The sequence below is a fragment of the Podarcis tiliguerta genome (genome assembly GCF_965153285.1).
Source record: "Podarcis tiliguerta genome assembly, chromosome: 8".
Lineage (NCBI taxonomy): Eukaryota > Metazoa > Chordata > Lepidosauria > Squamata > Lacertidae > Podarcis > Podarcis tiliguerta.
Window position 1 is genome coordinate 83,183,650 of NC_139541.1, and position 9,631 is coordinate 83,193,280.

The following is a 9,631-nucleotide window of genomic DNA, read 5'->3' on the forward strand; positions in this document are numbered from 1 at the left end:
CCTAAGGCCAATACCTTCCAATTCCTGTAATCAATAAAGTTGTGGCCTTTTATGCCCATTAACCTTAAATAATGTGACCAGTGTCTTCATTTCACATGGGGGGGGGGATTTGCCACGCAACAGAAATCGTGCTCCGGCGGCGCAGCAGCAGTGGGAGGCCCCATTAGCTAAAGTGGTGCTTCAGGTTAAGAACAGTTTCAGGCTAAGAACGGACCTCAGGAACGAATTAAGTACTTAACCCGAGGTACCACTGTATTATTATTATTAGAAGGGATTGCTGGATCAAGCCAATGGCCCATCTAAGGCCAGCATCCTGTTTCCGCAGTGGCCAAATAAATACCTCTAAGAATCTAGGAATCTAGATAAACTGCCTCAGGACCTGGAGGTGCCATAAGAAGAGCCTGCCTGTCGGATCAGGCCAAAGGTTTTTAATTTAGTCTGGCATCCTGTTCTCACAGTGGCCAAACAGATGCACATTATGGGAAACCCACAATCAGGATTTGAGTGGAAGAGCTTAGCCATTGACAGCCCTCTTCTTTGTAAATGTAGGAATATGTCTTCAATGCCCGTGGATCAATCTTTGGGATGGGCTTTAATGATACAGTGGCACCTCGGGTTAAGAACTTATTTCGTTCCGGAGGTCTGTCCTTAACCTGAAACTGTTCTTAACCTGAGGTTCCACTTTAGCTAATGGGGCCTCCTGCTGCCGCCGCACCACCGCCGCACGATTTCTGTTCTCATCCTGAAGCAAAGTTCTTAACCCGAGGTACTATTTCTGGGTTAGTGGAGTCTGCAACCTGAAGCGTCTGTAACCTGAAGCATCTGTAACCTGAGGTACCACTGTACTGTGGCCCAGGGAGTCAGGATAGTCAGGCGACAAGAGTTCAATATGTGGGCAGGAGTTCAAATCTCCCTGTTTTGGGTTTTCAAAAGCTGGTCAGTATGACAGAGGGTCAAAGACTTCTTCTTCTTCTTTTTTTTTTTTTTAATGTTTGATGCATTACTGTATTTTATTTTATTTATTTTTTAATAAATATTTTATTCGTTTTTGCATAAAAGACAACAAAGCAAAACAAAGCAACAAACAATACACCAAAAACATACAGAATTACACAAACATAACATACTACAAAAAACAGAAATAAAAACAATCTTATCTTCATATTAATCTTGCATTAACTTGTTTCTCTGACTTCCCCGAGTCTCCCTTCCCTGTATTCCAATTCATACAATTAAACAACAAATCCCTTCCCTCTGTCATAATTAACCTCTTTTCTGATTTGAATGTCTTAATATAGCTTATTCAATGCTTAGAACTTAGAATGTTGGGTCTTCTAATCCTTAAAATTTTACTCCAATAACCTTCTACATTCAATCTGATGTTATTTTAACATTCATTAATCTTGTAGTGTTTCTGTAAATAGTCTTTAAATTTCTTCCAATCTTCCTCCACCGTCTCTTCACCCTGGTCTCTGATTCTGCCAGTCATTTCTGCGGATTCCATATAGTCCATGACTTTCATCTGCCATTCCTCCAGCGTGGGTAATTCTTCTGTCTTCCAATACTTTGCAATAAGTATTCTTGCTGCTGTTGTGGCGTACATAAAAAATATCCTGTCTTTCATACGTACCTCTTGGTTGACCATGCCCAGGAGAAAGGCCTCCGGTTTCTTGGGGAATGTATATTTAAATACTTTCTTCAGTTCATTATAGATCATCTCCCAAAAGGTCTTAATCCTTGGGCATGTCCACCAGAGATGAAAAAAGGTACCTTCAGTTTCTTTACATTTCCAACATTTGTTATCGGGCATATGATAAATTTTTGCTAGTTTGACTGGTGTTATGTACCATCTGTATATCATTTTCATAATATTTTCTCTTAGGGCATTACATGCCGTAAACTTTAGCCCAGTGGTCCATAACCGTTCCCAGTCGGCTAGCATTATGTTGTGACCCACATCTTGTGCCCATTTAATCATTACTGATTTCACTTCCTCATCCTGTGTATTCCATTTCAGCAGCAGATTATACATTCTTGACAATACCTTAGTTTTGGGTTCTAGCAATTCTGTTTCCAATTTTGATTTTTCCACCTGGAAGCCAATTTTTCTATCCAATTTATATGCCTCCATTATCTGATGATAGTGGAGCCAATCACGGACTTTACTTTTTAATTTGTCAAAACTCTGCAGTTTCAATTTATCTCCATCTTGTTCTAGTATCTCCCAATATTTTGGCCAATTGGCCTCCATATTGAGTTTTTTGACTGCTTTTGCTTCCATCGGAGATAACCACCTTGGAGTCTTGTTTTCAAAGAAATCCTTATATCTAATCCATACATTAAACAATGCTTTCCTGACAATGTGAATCTTAAACATTCTGTGAACTTTAACCTTGTCATACCATAAGTAAGCATGCCACCCAAACGCATTATTGAATCCTTCTAAGTCCAGTATATCTGTATTTTCAAGAAGTAGCCATTCTTTCAGCCAGCAAAAAGCTGCTGCTTCATAGTAAAGTTTCAAGTCTGGCAGGGCAAAGCCTCCTCTTTCCTTTGCATCTGTTAATATTTTAAATTTTATTCTTGGCTTTTTGCCCTGCCAGACAAATCTGGATATATCTTTCTGCCACTTCTTGAAACAGTCCATTTTATCAATAATCTGCAGTGTCTGGAACAAAAATAACATTTTTGGCAATACATTCATCTTTATCACAGCAATACGACCTAACAGTGAGAGTTTTAGATTAGACCATATATCTAGATCTTTTTTTATCTCCATCCAGCATTTTTCGTAGTTATCCTTATATAAGTTCCCATTTTTTGAGGTCATAATAATTCCCAGATATTTCACTTTTTTCACCACTGTCAAACCTGTCTCATTCTGAAACCTTTCTTTCTCTTTTTCTTTTAGATTCTTTGTCAAAACCTTAGTTTTTGTTTTGTTGAGTTTAAAACCTGCTAATCGACCAAACTCTTGAATCAGTTCTAGAACCCTCTTCACACTGGACTCTGGCTCCTGCAATGTCAAAACCAAGTCATCTGCAAATGCTCTTAATTTAAATTGTTTAACTCCGACCTGTATCCCTCTTACCATCTGGTCCTTTCTAATCATATTCAGCAACACCTCCAGGACCGATATAAAAAGCAAAGGGGAAATAGGACAACCTTGTCGTGTTCCTTTTTCTATTCTGAACTCTTCAGTCAAAACATTGTTAACAATTAATTTTGCTTTTTGTTCAGAATAGATTGCACCTATACCATTTTCGAACTCTTGGCCTACCCCCATACTATGGAGATTCTTTTTCATAAAACCCCAAGAAATGTTATCAAAGGCTTTCTCCGCGTCCACAAATACTAAAGCTGCTTTTGTGTTTATTCTTTCCTGTAAAAGTTCCAAAATGTCAATTATATTCCTTACATTATCAGATAGGTGCCTTCCTGGGAGAAAGCCTGCTTGGTCCTTGTGAATCTCCTCCGCTAAAACCCTCTTTAATCTTCTAGCCAAAATGTCAGCAAAAATTTTATAATCCACATTAAGTAATGATATAGGCCGATAGTTCTTAAGTTGGTGTTTTTCCGATTCTGTCTTTGGTATGAGAGTCACAAAAGCTTCTTTCCACGTTTCTGGTGTCCTTTTCCCCTGTAATATGTCATTACATATATCCTTCAAGGGTTGAATTAGCCAGTCTTTCATTGATTTATAATATCTTGCCGTCAACCCATCAGGTCCTGGGGACTTGCCAAGTTTCATATTTTGGATGGCGCTCTCTACCTCTTGTTCTGTTATCCTGCAGCTCAATTTAAATTTACTTTCTTGAGATATTTCCGGTAGCCCATTTTCTTTCAAGAATTCCTCCATATCTGCTTCCTTCTGTGGTTGTTGTGAATAAAGCTGTTTAAAGTATCTTTGAAAGGCACTCCTAATTTCCACTGGGTTCTGAATAATTCTTCCTTCCTCTTCTAAATTTGTTATTGTATTCATTTTCTGTCTCTTCTTTATTTGCCATGCCAATAACTTTCCACATTTGTTTGCTGATTCGAAAGTTCTTTGTCTCATTTGTCTGACCTTCCATTCAATCTCTTGATTTATCATTTGCATGTATTGTACTTGATATAACTTTATCTCTCTCAAGATTTGTTGTGATTTTGGATTTGATCTCAGTCTTTTTTCACCTTCCTTAATCTTTTCCAATATCTTTTCTCTTTTTTCCTGTTGTAATCTCTTCTTGAGTGCGTTCTGTTGTATCAAAAATCCTCTCATAACAGCTTTACTTGCGTCCCATACAGTTCTTTTTTCCACCGTAGTGTTTAAATTTATCTCAAAATAGTCTTTCAGAGTTTTCTGGGCCTTCTTGGTTATTTCCTCATCTCTAAACAGAGAGTCATTCATCCTCCATCTGAAAGAACCAGTTGGTTGTAAGTTCATTACCATCTTTACAGCATTGTGGTCAGAGTAAGTCTTTGGGCAGATTTCTACTTTTTTTGTCTTTGGTGCCAGTCCTCTTGTGATCCAGATTTGGTCAATTCTTGTCCATGTCTTTTTGGCTTCAGAAAAGAAGGTTCCTTCTCTTTCTAAAGGATTTTTGGTTCTCCAGATATCCACCAAGTCCAAGTTATCAGTCAGTTCAAAAAAGGTTTTCGGTAGTCTCCCATCTTTGGTGACTACCTGCCGTTGTGCCTTGTCCATATTTGTAGAAACAACTCCATTCATATCTCCCATCAAGATCACATTGTACTCCAGATAGTCCATCAATGTCTCATGTAACTTTTTGAAAAATTCCGATTTTCCTTCGTTCGGTGCGTATACGCCAACAATCAGATATTTCTGTCCATGGTGTTGAATTTCAATTGCCAAATATCTTCCTTGTTCATCTTTAAAAATTAATTTTGGTGCTAGGCTCTCTTTTGCATATACCACCACTCCTCTTTTTTTAACTTTGTCCGATGAAATAAACTCTTGACCTAGTCTTTTATTAATTAGAATTTTTCTATGGAGCCTAGTTACATGTGTTTCCTGTAAACAAATCAAGTCCAATTGTTCTTTTTTTAAAATGTGAAAAATTGATTTTCTCTTAGAAACCACGTTTAGACCGTTGCAGTTCCAGCTTAATAGTTGCAGAGACATCTTGAAATTGGTCTGCTATATTCCTCCAGAAGCTCCCAATGTGTCTTCTTTCTCTTCTGGTCCCGGTGGTGTCGTCTTGTCCAAATCCAAGATTGCTTTAGCTATATCTCTCCTTTTTCTCTCTTGTGTATCGGACGGGTCTTGGTCTTTAAAGAATTCCTTCTGTAAGTCCTCCTCGTAGTCCTTTAAAAATCTGTCTTTATCTTCCACTGATTTTATTTTTATTTTCCTTCCTTTTATACTAAACGAAAGCCCTTCAGGGAACTCCCACCTAAAGATGATGTTGTTCTTTCTCAGCTGTGTGACCAAGTCTCTGTAGCTAGATCTGAGGTCTAAGAGATGTTTGGGGATGTCCCTGAACAATTCCACTCTTGATTCACCAACTTCCAAAGGCCTTTGGAAATGTAGTCCCAAAATTTTATCTCTCTCCTCTTTAGATCCAAAGGTGACCAAACAGTCTCTTGTCTTGATTCTCCTGCTTGTTTTACCCAGTCGGAAAGCACTTACTATTTTGATTTCTTCTTTATCCAGATCCAGTTTCCAGAAATCTGCAAATTCCTGTGCAAGAAATTCCTTAAGACCTTCTTTTTCAATTTCTGGCAAGGATCTGATCCTGAGATTCGTTTGTTTATCTTTTAATTCAAGCATGGAAAATCTTGTTCTATAGTCCTCAAGTTGCCTGTTAATCGGTGGTATTTTTTCTTCTGTGGCCTCTGCAGCTGCTTTAGCTTCTTCTGCAATTTTCCTTGTTTTTGATGATTCCTGCAATAATTGCTGAATTAAATTCGTATTTTGTTTAATACAAGCTGTATTTTGATCTATTTTAGAAGATGTCTCTGACACCTTTTTGTTTGTTTCTACAACCTCCTCTGTCAATTTATTTAATGATTCTTGAATTTTTGCAAATCCTGTATTGAAAAGGTCCTCAGTTGAAGACATAGCTTTTGGTTTAGGTTGTACAGATGCACCTCCAATTGGGTCAGGTATAGAGGCTCTTCTTCCTGAGTAAAAGGTTTTCCCAGATCTTGTAGTCTTCTCCTGCAGCTGGTCTACTTTTCCCTTATCACTTGCCATACCACAGCAACTTATTTCAAGGTCACTCTCAGCTGAGGCTAGCTGTCAGACTTGAAGTCAAAACAGTGGAAAGTCCCCAGTCACTTTCCCAGCTGCAGCAAGCTGTCAGATTTTAAAACCAAACAGTGGAAAATTCCCAGTTGCTTTCTGTTTCTTTGTATCAGTCTTTGTAACAATCCTTATGTCCACCAGGGGGATACAATAGCCCCTGGGAACAATGGCTCCCGTCTTCTCCTTCTCCTTCCCAGCAACTTTGCAGCTAATTCCTCCCAGTAACAAGACTTAAACAGTCTCAGCTTTTAACAGTATAATCCAGTTTGCAGAGCTTAAAATCTCAGAGTCTCTCTCCGCAGTCCCTCCTTTACCCTGTGTTTTCAGATTGACAGATCAGAGCCGGGCGCGCCGGGCGGTGGTTCTGGGCGCGCCGGGCGCGCCGGGCGGTGGTTCCCCCACAGTCAGCTCTTTCTTACGCAGGCAATACAGTTTCCAGTCCTTCCCCCCCTTTTCCCTGCCACTTGGGGGGGAAAAGATCCTTATCAAAACGCCAGATTCCGTTTCTTCAAAAGCACTTTTAAAGGTTTGGCACGCAAAAGTCTTTGTTTCCAGCTATATACAGAGCGGAAGGCTGACTTCCTGGTTAAACCTTACCGCTTCGGTTCTAATTTAGCTTACTTTTTTAACTTGCCAAATCCAAAAGTTCCTTAATTTGTTTCTTTCCCTTTTAAAATTTGTAATTCTCCTACTCACGGAAAGTTCTTTTATAATCCAATTTGTCCCAAGAAGAAGTTGAGCGCTCCTCCGATCACGGCTGTGCGACGTCTCTCCGAAAAAGAAGCGATTGACTCTCAGCACCGCGTTACCCCCTCCACACTCCGGAGCTCTTCCTGAGCCCCAGAAACGTTTTAGGGGATCGCTGTTGGTGCCCGCCGAGTCCCACGGACGTAGGCTTCCTCCGCCTACGTTTTCAGGGGTTCACCACGTCGCCGTAGCGGTAGAACCCTGTTTTTTTCGGAGCTCCCCCTCCGGTGCTCAGCAGGGGGCCGCCATGATCGCTGGCGCTCAACTCGGAAGTCCTGGCGCTCAACTCGGAAGTCGACTTCTTCTGTTTGCTCCATGTTTTCTGGCTGCCTCCGGCATCGTGGCCTGGCGTCTTGGCTTCATAGAATCATAGAGTTGGAAGAGACCACAAGGGCCATCGAGTCCAACCCCCTGCCAAGCAGGAAACCCCATCAGAGCACTCCTGACATATGGTTGTCAAGCCTCTGCTTAAAGACCTCCAAAGAAGGAGACTCCACCACACTCCTTGGCAGCAAATTCCACTGTCGAACAGCTCTTACTGTCAGGAAGTTCTTCCTAATGTTTAGGTGGAATCTTCTTTCTGGTAGTTTGGATCCATTGCTCCGTGTCCGCTTCTCTGGAGCAGCAGAAAACAACCTTTCTCCCTCCTCTATGTGACATTCTTTTATATATTTGAACATGGCTATCATATCACCCCTTAACCTCCTCTTCTCCAGGCTAAACATGCCCAGCTCCCTTAGCCGTTCCTCATAAGGCATCGTTTCCAGGCCTTTGACCATTTTGGTTGCCCTCCTCTGGACACGTTCCAGTTTGTCAGTGTCCTTCTTGAACTGTGGTGCCCAGAACTGGACACAGTACTCCAGGTGAGGTCTGACCAGAGCAGAATACAGTGGCCCCATTACTTCCCTTGATCTAGATCCAGGAGGCTTCGACTGCCTCCTGCTCGGACCTTGGAACTCCTTGGACCTTTGGGCAGGACGCAGGACTGGCAGAACATTATTTATGTATGCTACAACAGCGGCAAGAATCTTTATTGCGCAATATTGGAAGACGGAAGAAATACCATCAAAGGAACAATGGCAAGAAAAGCTGACGAACTATGCAAAATTGGCTAAGCTAGCAGACCAACTACAAGAGAAGGACAAAGAGGACTTCCAAAGAGTCTGGGAACCATTTACCGTTTATTTGCAGAAACAACAGAATGGACTGGATTGATTGGCAGGATCTGAATAAACTTTCACAACTTCTTTTGAGCAACAGATATTTCAGAGAAATGATGAGGGATTTTATTTCTGCATAGGAAAAGCAGGATACGGTAAATAAAACTAAATAACTCAGCAGAGAAGGAGTTGAGGGGAGGGAGAATAATTGTAAATAGGATGATGAATGAGATTTGTATCATTAATTGTTATAAAATTCAATAAATGTTCAAAAAAGGACTGGCAGAAGTCCTGGCAGCCCCTGTCTGGGCCTGTGTTCCCACTGACCCTCCATCTGACGTGGCTTCCTCCAGGCCCTTGGCAGCCAGAAGAGCAGCTGGGCTCTGCTCCCTGGTGAGGCTGGTCAAAGATTGACAGAGATGGACCCCGGCTGACATCTATTGATTATTTTCCCCAAAACGACTTTTAAGCTGGGTGATTAAAGGTAAAGGGACCCCTGACCATTAGGTCCAGTCGTGGCCGTCTCTGGGGTTGCGGCGCTCATCTCACTTTATTGACCGAGGGAGCCGGCGTACATAGTCATGTGGCCAGCATGACTAAGCCACTTCTGGCGAACCAGAGCAGCGTACGGAACGCCATTTACCTTCCCGCTGGAGCTGTACCTATTTATCTACTTGCACTTCATGCTTTTGAACTGCTAGGTTGGCAGGAGCAGGGACCGAGCAATGGGAGCTCACCCCGTCGTGGGGATTTGAACCGCCGACCTTCCGATCAGCAAGTCCTAGGCTCTGTGGTTTAACCCACAGCGCCACCCGTGTCCCTAAGCTGGATGATTAGCCATCCATAAATTTCACAAGGCATTGTAGCTTCAAGGGCTCGGTTGCTTGTCAAATAAAGGAACTCATAGAATCATAGAACTGTGGAATCACAGAATCCCTGACAGATGAAGAGAGCAGAGCAAAGGTAGGCAAGATGGAGACATCTCAGATTGTATGAGAAGGAACCAGGGGAGGAGGAGACTAAGGAACCTCACTGGGGCAAGACCTACTAGAAAGAGTTGTTGTAACACTAGGCTTGGGTTTCTTTGAATAAAGAATTGATGTCACTGACACTGTGTTTTTTTCATTGCTGACCAACGCCCTGGCTCCTGAGACTCGGAAGGTGGCGGACTTTCTTTCCTTGGAGGTTCTTAAGCAGAGCTTGGATGGCCATCTGTCAGGGATTCTGTGATTCCTGCATACAGAGGGCTGGACTAGATGGCTCTTGGTGTCCCTTCCAACTCCACAGTTCTATGATTCTATGAGTTTCTTTATTTGACAAGCAACTGAGCCCTTGAAGCTACAATGCCTTGTGCAATTTATGGATGGCTAATCATCCAGCTTAAAGGTCGTTTTGGGGAAAGAATCGATAGATGTCAGCCGGGGTCCATCTCTGTCAATCTTTGACCAGCCTCACCAGGGAGCAGAGCCCGGGT